This window comes from Miscanthus floridulus, chromosome 3 (genome assembly GCF_019320115.1).
Source record: "Miscanthus floridulus cultivar M001 chromosome 3, ASM1932011v1, whole genome shotgun sequence".
In the NCBI taxonomy this organism is placed as follows: Eukaryota; Viridiplantae; Streptophyta; class Magnoliopsida; order Poales; family Poaceae; genus Miscanthus; species Miscanthus floridulus.
Window position 1 is genome coordinate 62,046,199 of NC_089582.1, and position 9,631 is coordinate 62,055,829.

The window sequence follows — 9,631 nt, forward strand, 5'->3', positions numbered from 1 at the left end:
ACTAGAATATAGTTTGAGTGTTATGATCTTAACATGTGCAACTTTATGCTTAGCCATTCATATGACTTGTATGCTTTGAATTAGAGCTAAGTTGAGGTGGCAGTTTATCGTGCCTTTGGGTGTGCCCATGTCCTATGCTTGTCGATCCATAGGGTCAGAGCCCTGGGGGGTGTGGGTAGTTTTTGTGTAATCAGACATGGTGCCCAGGGTACATAGGGACAGGTGAATACATTTGCTACTCTCCAGTTGAGGGGTAGGCGATAGGTGATGATATCCCTATCCATCTCTTGTAATACCCCATGTTCGGGTAAGGTGTAGGAGTCTAAATCGTCACATGAGGTTGCTCACAGACTAGTACTTAGTGGCCTCCTGACCTATCTTACACTTAGTTCTAGCTCTAATCATGTATCTTGTATGATTATCAACTGTTCTTTGCATGGCTATATTAGAACATGCCTGCTCCGCTTAGGAACATTCTTTTATTCTTTGTTTTCCTTTTATCCTTGAGGTTAGCCCAAGTGTGTGTCTACTATCCTAAATATACCATTTTTACTCCTGTCATAAACTATTGCTTTACTAATGCAAGTATGTAGTCTTGTTCATATCCATGCTAGACTCTTTACACCATGCCCTCTTTTGGAAAAATATAAATAATGATACCCTAAATACTTCTAGGTGAAATGCTACAACGATATATCCGTGCACTTGTGGATATTTTCTGTAATCGTTAAGAACTATCATCGAAGGTATTTCTTGGCGGCATCGCTAGGAAACACAAATCTTAGTGGTGTCGCTAATAAATGCCAACAAGCATTTCTAGCGCCATTGTCGGGGAGGGTATTGGTGAAAAGAATCTAGTAGGACATGATCTTAATCACATGCATGTAATGGTATAGTTTATGCAGGCAAACTCTGCTTGTTTTCTTCCTATTGTGGATGAAAACAGGATAGTGTATGAGTGGTTTTGACCTGCCAGGATAACTACATAGAAAACCTGGTGGCACTCCTAAGGAAGAGCCGACCTTGTGCCGCTTCTTCTTCTGTCACTCCCCCGGCAAGTGAACCAGTCACCCCCGCACCATCCGCTACTACCGCTATGGCCAAGACACTCCGCGACAACTCCACCCCCGCCATTGGGCCCATTGTCAACATGAGCAATGGAAACTTTGAGCTGCGCACCAACCTAATTACGATGGTGCAGGCAAACTAATTCTATGGTTTGCCTAGCGAGGACATAAGTGCACACTTCCACTCCTGGAGCTATGCGACACTATCAACATCAAAGACATCACACCAACAAGCATCAGGCTCCGTCTGTTTCCCTTCTCCCTCACAAGAAAGGTGAAACAATGGTTTTACAAGGAGAAGGAAGCTATCAACACGTGGAACCAATGTTCAGTGGTGTTCCTCACGAAGTTTTTCCCCATGGGAAAAACCAATGCCCTGATGGGGAAATTTCAAATTTCTAGCAGACTTTAATGGAATCCATCCCTGATGCATGGGAGAGGCTGCAGAATTACATCTAGGCATGCCCACCCCATAGGATGGAAAACTGGCTCATGCTCTAGAACTTCTATGAGGGGCTTACGCCCATGTCGAAGGGGCATGTAGATGTCGCTGTTGGAGGCGCATTTCTTTCCCTCACCATCGATGGAGCCATATCTCTCATCGAAAAGATGGTGGATAATTAGAGCTAGGGGAAAGAAAGAAAACAACAAAAAGGACTTGCAACATACCGTGAAGGAGGCAAATATGCTTGGCACAAAAATGGACTTGCTATTGAAAAGACTGGACGAACGTGCTACCGACAAAGAAGCCATGAAAAGCACCGTCCAGGCCATGGACTCACATATGACATGTGAGGTCTGTGGTGAAGTCGGACACTCAGGGAATGAATGCCCCTGAGACCCATGAAGAAGCATCATACATCAATAACGGGTTCCGACAAGGTAATAATAATCAGCCACGTTTCCAAGGAGGTAATAATAATTATAATTCAAATTTCAATTCCAATTTCAATTCAAATCAACCCTCCTTGAAGGATCTAGTGCTAGGTCAAGCTAAAATCAATGAAAATATCGCTAAAAAGCTTATGTATAATGATAAAATGATTGAAAATATAAACTCTAAAATTGAAAGTTTATCCTCTCTATTAAAAACCAACTAAGTTTTAATAAAATGATTGAAACTCAAATAGCTCAAATAGCTACCGCTATTCCTATCAACCATTCAGGGAAAATCCCGGGGCAACCTGAGAATTCCTCCGAATTTGTTCATGCAGCTGCAAAGCAATGAAGGAGGATAAGTCTTGCGGATGGACTATAAATGTTGAGCCCTTATCGAAAGTAAATCGGTAGTTATCTTTTAAAAATTCAAAATTTCATTTTTTTTAAAAAAATCAAAATTTAAAATTTTACCTAAAAATAATATTTTTAGAAAAATAAAATAAAAATAATTTTTTGATAGTATAGATTTTTTTGTTATCATTTCTTATTTTAAAAATATTTATAAATATTCAAAATATAATAAAAGCTTTGTTGGAAAATCAATTTCGTGAGCAAAATTTTGAAACCGAGGGAAGCACTAACGACAACATTTTCAAAATGGTCGTTGGGAGCTACCTACCAATGGGAGGCAGCAGCGGGCCCACCTCTAGTGCGAGCGCACCCTGCTTAGCGCCTCTAGCACTATTGCTGCTCCAACGGCTCCTAGCAATTGCCACTCCCCCTCTCGGCCAGTGCTCTGCTCTATAAATCCCTAGAGCTCGGGTTGAGGCCCTCCTCACCTTCACACTCCATTTTTCACTCCTGCTCACTCTCTTTGCTTCACCACTTGCAAAATATTTTTCCACAAAGCTTGAAAGTAAGGAAACTCTGCAAAAAATTTCTAGACTCGAGACCACCAAGCCAAGCTCGCGGGTTGTTCGATTTATTTCCACTAACATAACCCCCCCTTTTTGAGCTTTTTGTGTTGTTTTTGCCATGGGAAAGTTTAGTAGGAAGCTCTCTGGTGCTTTCAAGAAGGCTGTGGGAGCAAGCTCAAGTCGCTCCCTCAGAATCTCAAGCGTGCGCTACACCGAGCCTGAAGAGAACCCGATGCATGAAGATGACGAAACCAAGCCAACGGTAGTGCAAGAAGATCAAGAGCAAGAACAACCGATGGAGGAAGGCGACGATGATCCTCACCTTGATTTGGAGGGAGAATGGGAGATGCAAGCATACAACCTCATCAAGAACCACGAGTTCATCCACATGCCTACGTATGACCTCGACCTTCTCCAAAAGATAGGTATGGACATCGAATTCTCCACCATCTAGAAAGCCGTTGGATGGGAGAACGTTGCTCCTGTTGATGAGCAAGGTTCTCACCTCCTAACAATTCAATTTTATGCTCTTTGCAAGAAGTTGAGGGTGGAATTACTTAGGCTTTAGTACAAAATGTTCAATTGACTTAGATCATGCTCTCTAAGGTTTTAATCGCCATGAATTTTAGAGAGTAATTTCGGGTCAAAACGTAGTTGGCAAGTTTCAACCTCGAAATATGAATATTCATCATCCTACTTTGAGGTTCTTGCATCATTGGATTTCCATGACTTTGTTCGCTAGATAGGACATGCAAATTCTCTATGCCATGCTTAAAAAGACTAAAATTGCCCCTGTGAAAGAAATTTTTAAACATTGGATAGAAACATTCAAGGCTTCTACATCTATCTCTTGCACATCCCTGGAGACTCATATTGCCACTAGTATTGGTGCAATGGATGGACAAGATGTGACATACATCTTCACTCCACGCATCAGTATTGATGAGCACTACTTGATGCAAGGGCATCATTTCAAATATGATAATGCAGAGAACCTTGTGTTTTTCTTCCCGAGGTATACAGATGAGATTCCGCTTCCTAACCTGTAACTCTCTTTGTATAAATTCCTATCACTCACCTTCACTCTTGTTGAACAAGAGGAAGGGTGCAAGGAGTTCTATCTCTCGTAGGGCAACTAGGAGCAGGGCTAGGGATGAAGCAGACAGCTCTCATCAGCCACCGCCAACACTGACACCACTTGTGCTTCAGGCGTACCATGCAGAGTGGTTCCTAATAATGCAGACACCTAGGTTCACACCTGAGTACCAGCCTAGCTGGGGGCACACCCTACAACTACACGAGGTTGGTGGATCGGGATGGCACAAGGCTAACTATGCAGCATGGAGACATGCTCACTTCCTCTGACTCTGAGGGACTACCACCACCCTGTCCAGCCACGACAGTCTACTTCATATCGTTGCGAGCTAGACTGACATCAGTACTCGCCTCGGAGGACTAGAGATCTGCATAGGTGAAATTCAAAATACACTTAACACTCATGTGCAGGGATACGACCTAGTGGAAGCTTCAATAGTAGCAACATATGGTGCAAATGAACGCACTACTAAAGCAATAGCACGACAGCGCAGGTGGCCTATTGGTGGTCCTTGGGATACAATCCCAGACCATAGGCCATGAGCTAGCTTGGGGGAGGACCCCCAGTAGAGGTTCCTTTTTTCTTTTTCATTTTCACATTTACTTCCTACATTTATTTATTTATTAGTGATGATGGTAGTTACCATCCATCATAAACTGTCAATATAACTTGAAATCATGCATGAAAATGATCACCAACATAGACTTAGGGGTTTAAACTAACAATTTCCATGAGTTTTGGTGAATCTGTGTTTTCAGTAGGGTTTATTCAGAAAACCATCAAGGAGGATCAATTCATCAAATTAAATCACATTTTTCCACGGTGTTTGGACACCAGAAGACACTCCACTGAAGCGGGGACCGAGAGGCTTCCAGGTGGGACCAACCGGTCCCACCTATAGTCTAGCCGGTCCCCTGGCCCCATGTGTCAGCCTCCGCTTCGCACGTCGGTTCTCCACTACCTTAAGGATTGCATCTCCGCCATTTATTCAAGTCGGTTTGATCCGAGGGCTCAGAATTAACACTTTGGCCCATATATACCAGCCCCTGCCCTCCTCCCTTAGGCAAATTTTCATAAGTCAAGATCAGATAAAAAATTAGGGTTTCTAGAGAGAAGAGAATAGAGCTCCAATTCTTGAAAGTTCTAGTACATGCTAGCTAGCAAGATTTAAGTAGAGTTTTGGCTATTGCTCAGGATTCTGGATTCACCATTTGGTGGCTGGTAAAGCCATTGTATCCCTCTTTATGACTTTATGCTACTTCAATACTATGTTGTTATTTATTATATTCCTAGTTTGCTCTAGTTATATGCTTGATATAGTCATGATTGATGATCAATTTATGCATATGTTCACAAAGCGCTTAGCTCAGTACTCGAGTGGATTAAGTGGTCGACATTTTGTAAGCATGGTGCTTAAATATTGTTTACCTACAGATGCACTCTACACTTTGGGTCATGTGGTAGATTGCAGATGTGACACTCCTGTTGAGTCCTTTGTAGTCCACTTCCCATTTGTAGAACAAGTAGAACTCGATTTCGAAGGGAGACAAGCTCTATTCTTGATCTTCATTAGTAAAGTTCCTTATGCATAGATACGGAGTTAATTATGCTATAGATGAGAGTGTATGTACTTGGGTGTACAAAAGACTTAGTAAATAAGGAATGACTTAGGAATCTTTTTCTCTTAACTAATCTCTTGCCTAGCCATACTACATTTATGAGTATCTATTTCTATCTCTAGAATACTATCAATGCTTTACACTTATCATTTATTTATCATTTGACTTACCCCTGCTATAGCATGAAAGTTAATGGTCTTGGCTTAAGTATGCATATTTGTCAATATCTCTTGCCACCCCATCGCTCCTCCCTATGGAGTAAATATAAATAATGATACCTGGTATACTCCATGGTGAAAGGCTATAATGGTACATTATCTATGCGCTTGCGGATTACTTAATATATATAAGTTTACAAGTGTTTTTAATAATTACCAACAATGCATTTCTAGCATCATTGCTAGGGATGACAACTTAGTAAAGAGTGATGCTAAGAAAAGTCCAACAAGCATTTCTGGCGCCGTTGACGGGGAGAAGCACAAGGCTAAGAGAATCGATCAAATAAATACTTATAGACGAGATCATAACTTTATACCTCTACTTTAGTAGGCTTACCCTTGTTTGTCTTTGTTCATATCTTATACAGGGTATTGCAAGGATTGGTTTTGATTCATCAACAAATTCCAGCAATCACAATCAAACCAATCAAGATGAAGCTCAACACTAGTTTCTAAAGCTATGTCTGAAAAGACTCTATGTGAGTTCTCTACTCCAAGCACCAAGAACATCTGCACTAGGACCAACACTCGAAATCAATAACCTTGAGTTTGAACTCAAGTCAAGCCTCATCAACATGGTGCAAGCTACCCCGTTTAGCGGAAAGACACATGAAGACGCTAGTGCTCATCTCTAGGATTTCCTAGAGATAAGCAGCACAGTCACCATCAAGGACATTGCTCAAGACATCATACTACTCCGCCTATTTCCATTCTCATTAGTGGGAAGGGTGAAGCAGTGGTTCTACACCAACAAAGATAACATCAACACGTGCACAAGATGTTCAGAGGCCTTTCTAGCAAAGTTTTTCCCTACAAGCAAGACCAATGCCTTAAGAAGAAAGATTTCCAACTTCCAACATCAAAAAGGAGAAACCATTCTAGGGGCATGGGAACATTTTCAAGAATACATTTTAGATTGTCCTCATCATAGGAATGGAAGATTGATTGCTCATGCAAAGCTTTCACCATGGATTAGTTCAGAAAGCTCATGAACAACTCGATGCTACTGCTGGAGGATCATTTATGTCACTCACCCTTGGAAAAGCTGAAACTCTTATGGAGAAGATAACCTCTAATCAAGGATGGTCTCAATATAATATTCAAGTATGCAATAAGAGCGAAGAAGTGCCAGAAGAGGTGTGTGTACTGTCAACTAAGATGGACGTCTTGTTGAATTGGCTTAAACAGTGAGCCAATTACAAGAAAGATCATCAGGCCATTCAAGATGCTTTTAATTCCCAGAATGTATGTGGAGAATATTTGGGGGTTGATTTCCCCTGAATATCAAGAAGACGCAAATATTGTCATCAATAACTTAGCTCCACAACAATAGAAACAAGGATGGGGTCAACAACAACAATGGTCAAATTCCCAAGGTAAGTACCAGGTAATTACTATACCTACTCTAATCCTGAACAACCATCCTTGAGAGATCTGATCTTAGAACATGCTAAGATTAATGAGAATATTTCTAAGAAGCTTGCTTTTAATGATAAGGTCCTAGAACACATAAACACTAAAATGGATAGTTTTTCTTCTACTATAAAAGACCAACTTAGCTATAATAAAAAGATAGAATCACAATTAGCACAGTTGGCCACTGCTCTGCCTTTTGCCACTAACCTTGAAAAGGTCAACGCCATAACCGTAAGAGGTGGCAAGTCTACTCATGATCTACCATATCCGACAAGGACAGGTAAGACACCGACATTAGTAAGGGAGGAGAAGAAGGACGATGAAGTTGAAGAAGTTGTGCCACAAGCACAAGAAGTGATGCAAGATTTTCATGAGACTACGTTCCTACCGTTTCCACACAGGAATTGAAAGATAAAATGGATGAATAGTTTGGTAAGTTTGTAGGGGTAATTCAAAAGTTACTTATCAATATTCCTCTGCTAGATGCCATATAGGTACCCACCAATGCTAAGTACCTTAGAGACATTCTAAACAACAAGAGACCACTGCCCACCACTAAAGTAATCAAGCTAATGGAGGAGTGTAGTGCAGCCATCCTAAACACATCACCTATCAAGAAGGATCCAGGATGTCCCACTATAGATTGTTCGATCAGAAACCAGAATTTTGAGCATGTGTTATGCTATCTTGGAGCAAGTGTTAGTGTCATGCCCAAGAAAACTCAACTATTCAATGCTCACGCCAACATCGATGTGTCTACAACTAGCCAACCAATCGTTCCGCTACCCTATAGGAATCACCGAGAATATTCTGGTAAAAATAAGAAACTTCTTTATTCTAGTAGATTTTGTGGTGCTTGATATGCAGGAGGACATGAAGGTACCCCTCATCCTTGGGAGACCTTTCCTAAGAACTATAAATGCACACATTGATGTTGGAGCCAGAGAAATTAAATTCCATATCAATGGCAAGGAAGACCGATTCACTTTCAAGCCAAGACCAGAACAATGCTCTACATTAGAGTGGCAAGAGACGCAAGTGCAACCATCAATGTCTCCATTTCTGGGATCAATTGATGCAACTGAAGAATAAACATGAATGGAGAAGTCTGGTTTGGCAGACTTAAAATTCCAAACCCTCACCAGGAGGAAGATGAGCAAGTTCGTAAGCAAGCTCAAGCGTGCAGCATCGTTCCGTTCAACAAGAACCTCTTCTTCCAGGGGAGCGCTGACATACAGATCGATGTTCCATCTCCCGCTGTCGAAGCACCGCCGCAATCATCTTCAGCTGAGAAGAACATTCCCCTAGAGGAGAAGCATCTCAAGCTTCAGAACAAGATGGAGAAGGAGCCCTACAAGTAGCTGAAAACCTAGAGGTTCATTCACACTTCTGTCTATGATCCAGCCCTTCTACAATCAACATGTATGAATGCTGAATTCAAAATCATATTTAAAATTGTTGGGTGGGAAACTTTTTGGTAAATTGATGAGCTAGGGTCTAAACTCTTAACCGCGGAATTTCTATGCACCTTGCAAACCACTGATTCTAAAGTCGCATTTAGACTATTTTGGAAGGATTTTTCTATCCCCTAAAAATAGTTTAGTGAGCTTCTAGGATTCAATGCACAATGCATTGTTGACATAGATTCTGCTTTGCAAGATTTTGATAGCACAAAATTCTGGAGAGAAATATCCAAATAATTTACTTGTCACCGTCCTCACACTAGTAATATTCATCACCCTACCCTGTGCTTCATGCTTGACTAGGATTTTCTTTATTTCCTAGAAATGATTTTCACACCATAAGGATTGATGAACTCAAGTTACTTTATGCCATGGTTAAGAGAAGAAAGGTTTCACCTGTTAAATTCAAGATGAAACAATGGAAGGAAGTTTTTGAACTCAAGGGAGATTCAGGTGTACCTCTTTGGTTACCCGCATCACCCAAAACTTGGGTCTTTTGGAAAATGCTTCTGTTGCTTATATTGAAGACAATGACCGCTGGTACATCAATTATGAATATTTTGTCTAGGCTCACATGCTAAAAATAACAATAATGGTCAACTTGTCAGGATGTATTTGGGGTATACAACTGAGATTTCGTTACCAGACCGGAACCTTAGTTTGTATGTGGTGAATTCTTTTGTCTTTGATCTATAGGTGAAAGAAGTAGCACCTCATAGAAGTGTTTCTACAAGGATAACTCACAACCTATAGCCTAGGTACCATGGCGATGATCTGATTCTAGAGGGACCGGCTTTCACCAGCTATGCAGGCTGGGATCAGCCGGGATCTTCCCGTATGTACCAGGCCAAGCATGCTGGTTGGGAGCAGCCTACTCCTTAGCACTATGAGAGCTCCTGGCAGTAGGGCTCAAGCGAGCATTAGCACCATGGCAACTTCGACTACTACTAGCAACA

General features: G+C 41.3%; 2 non-coding genes across 2 annotated transcripts; both read right to left on the reverse strand.

Moving 5' to 3' along the window:
• Positions 1–1,440: 1,440 nt before the first annotated feature.
• On the reverse strand, positions 1,441–1,546 carry LOC136547710 (small nucleolar RNA R71). The gene has a single exon (XR_010781673.1). It is a non-coding gene; the product is annotated as a small nucleolar RNA R71 (small nucleolar RNA).
• Positions 1,547–6,622: 5,076 nt separating this feature from the next.
• LOC136547813 (small nucleolar RNA R71) lies at positions 6,623–6,730 on the reverse strand. Its single transcript, XR_010781763.1, has one exon. It is a non-coding gene; the product is annotated as a small nucleolar RNA R71 (small nucleolar RNA).
• Between the last annotated feature and the right edge of the window lie 2,901 nt (positions 6,731–9,631).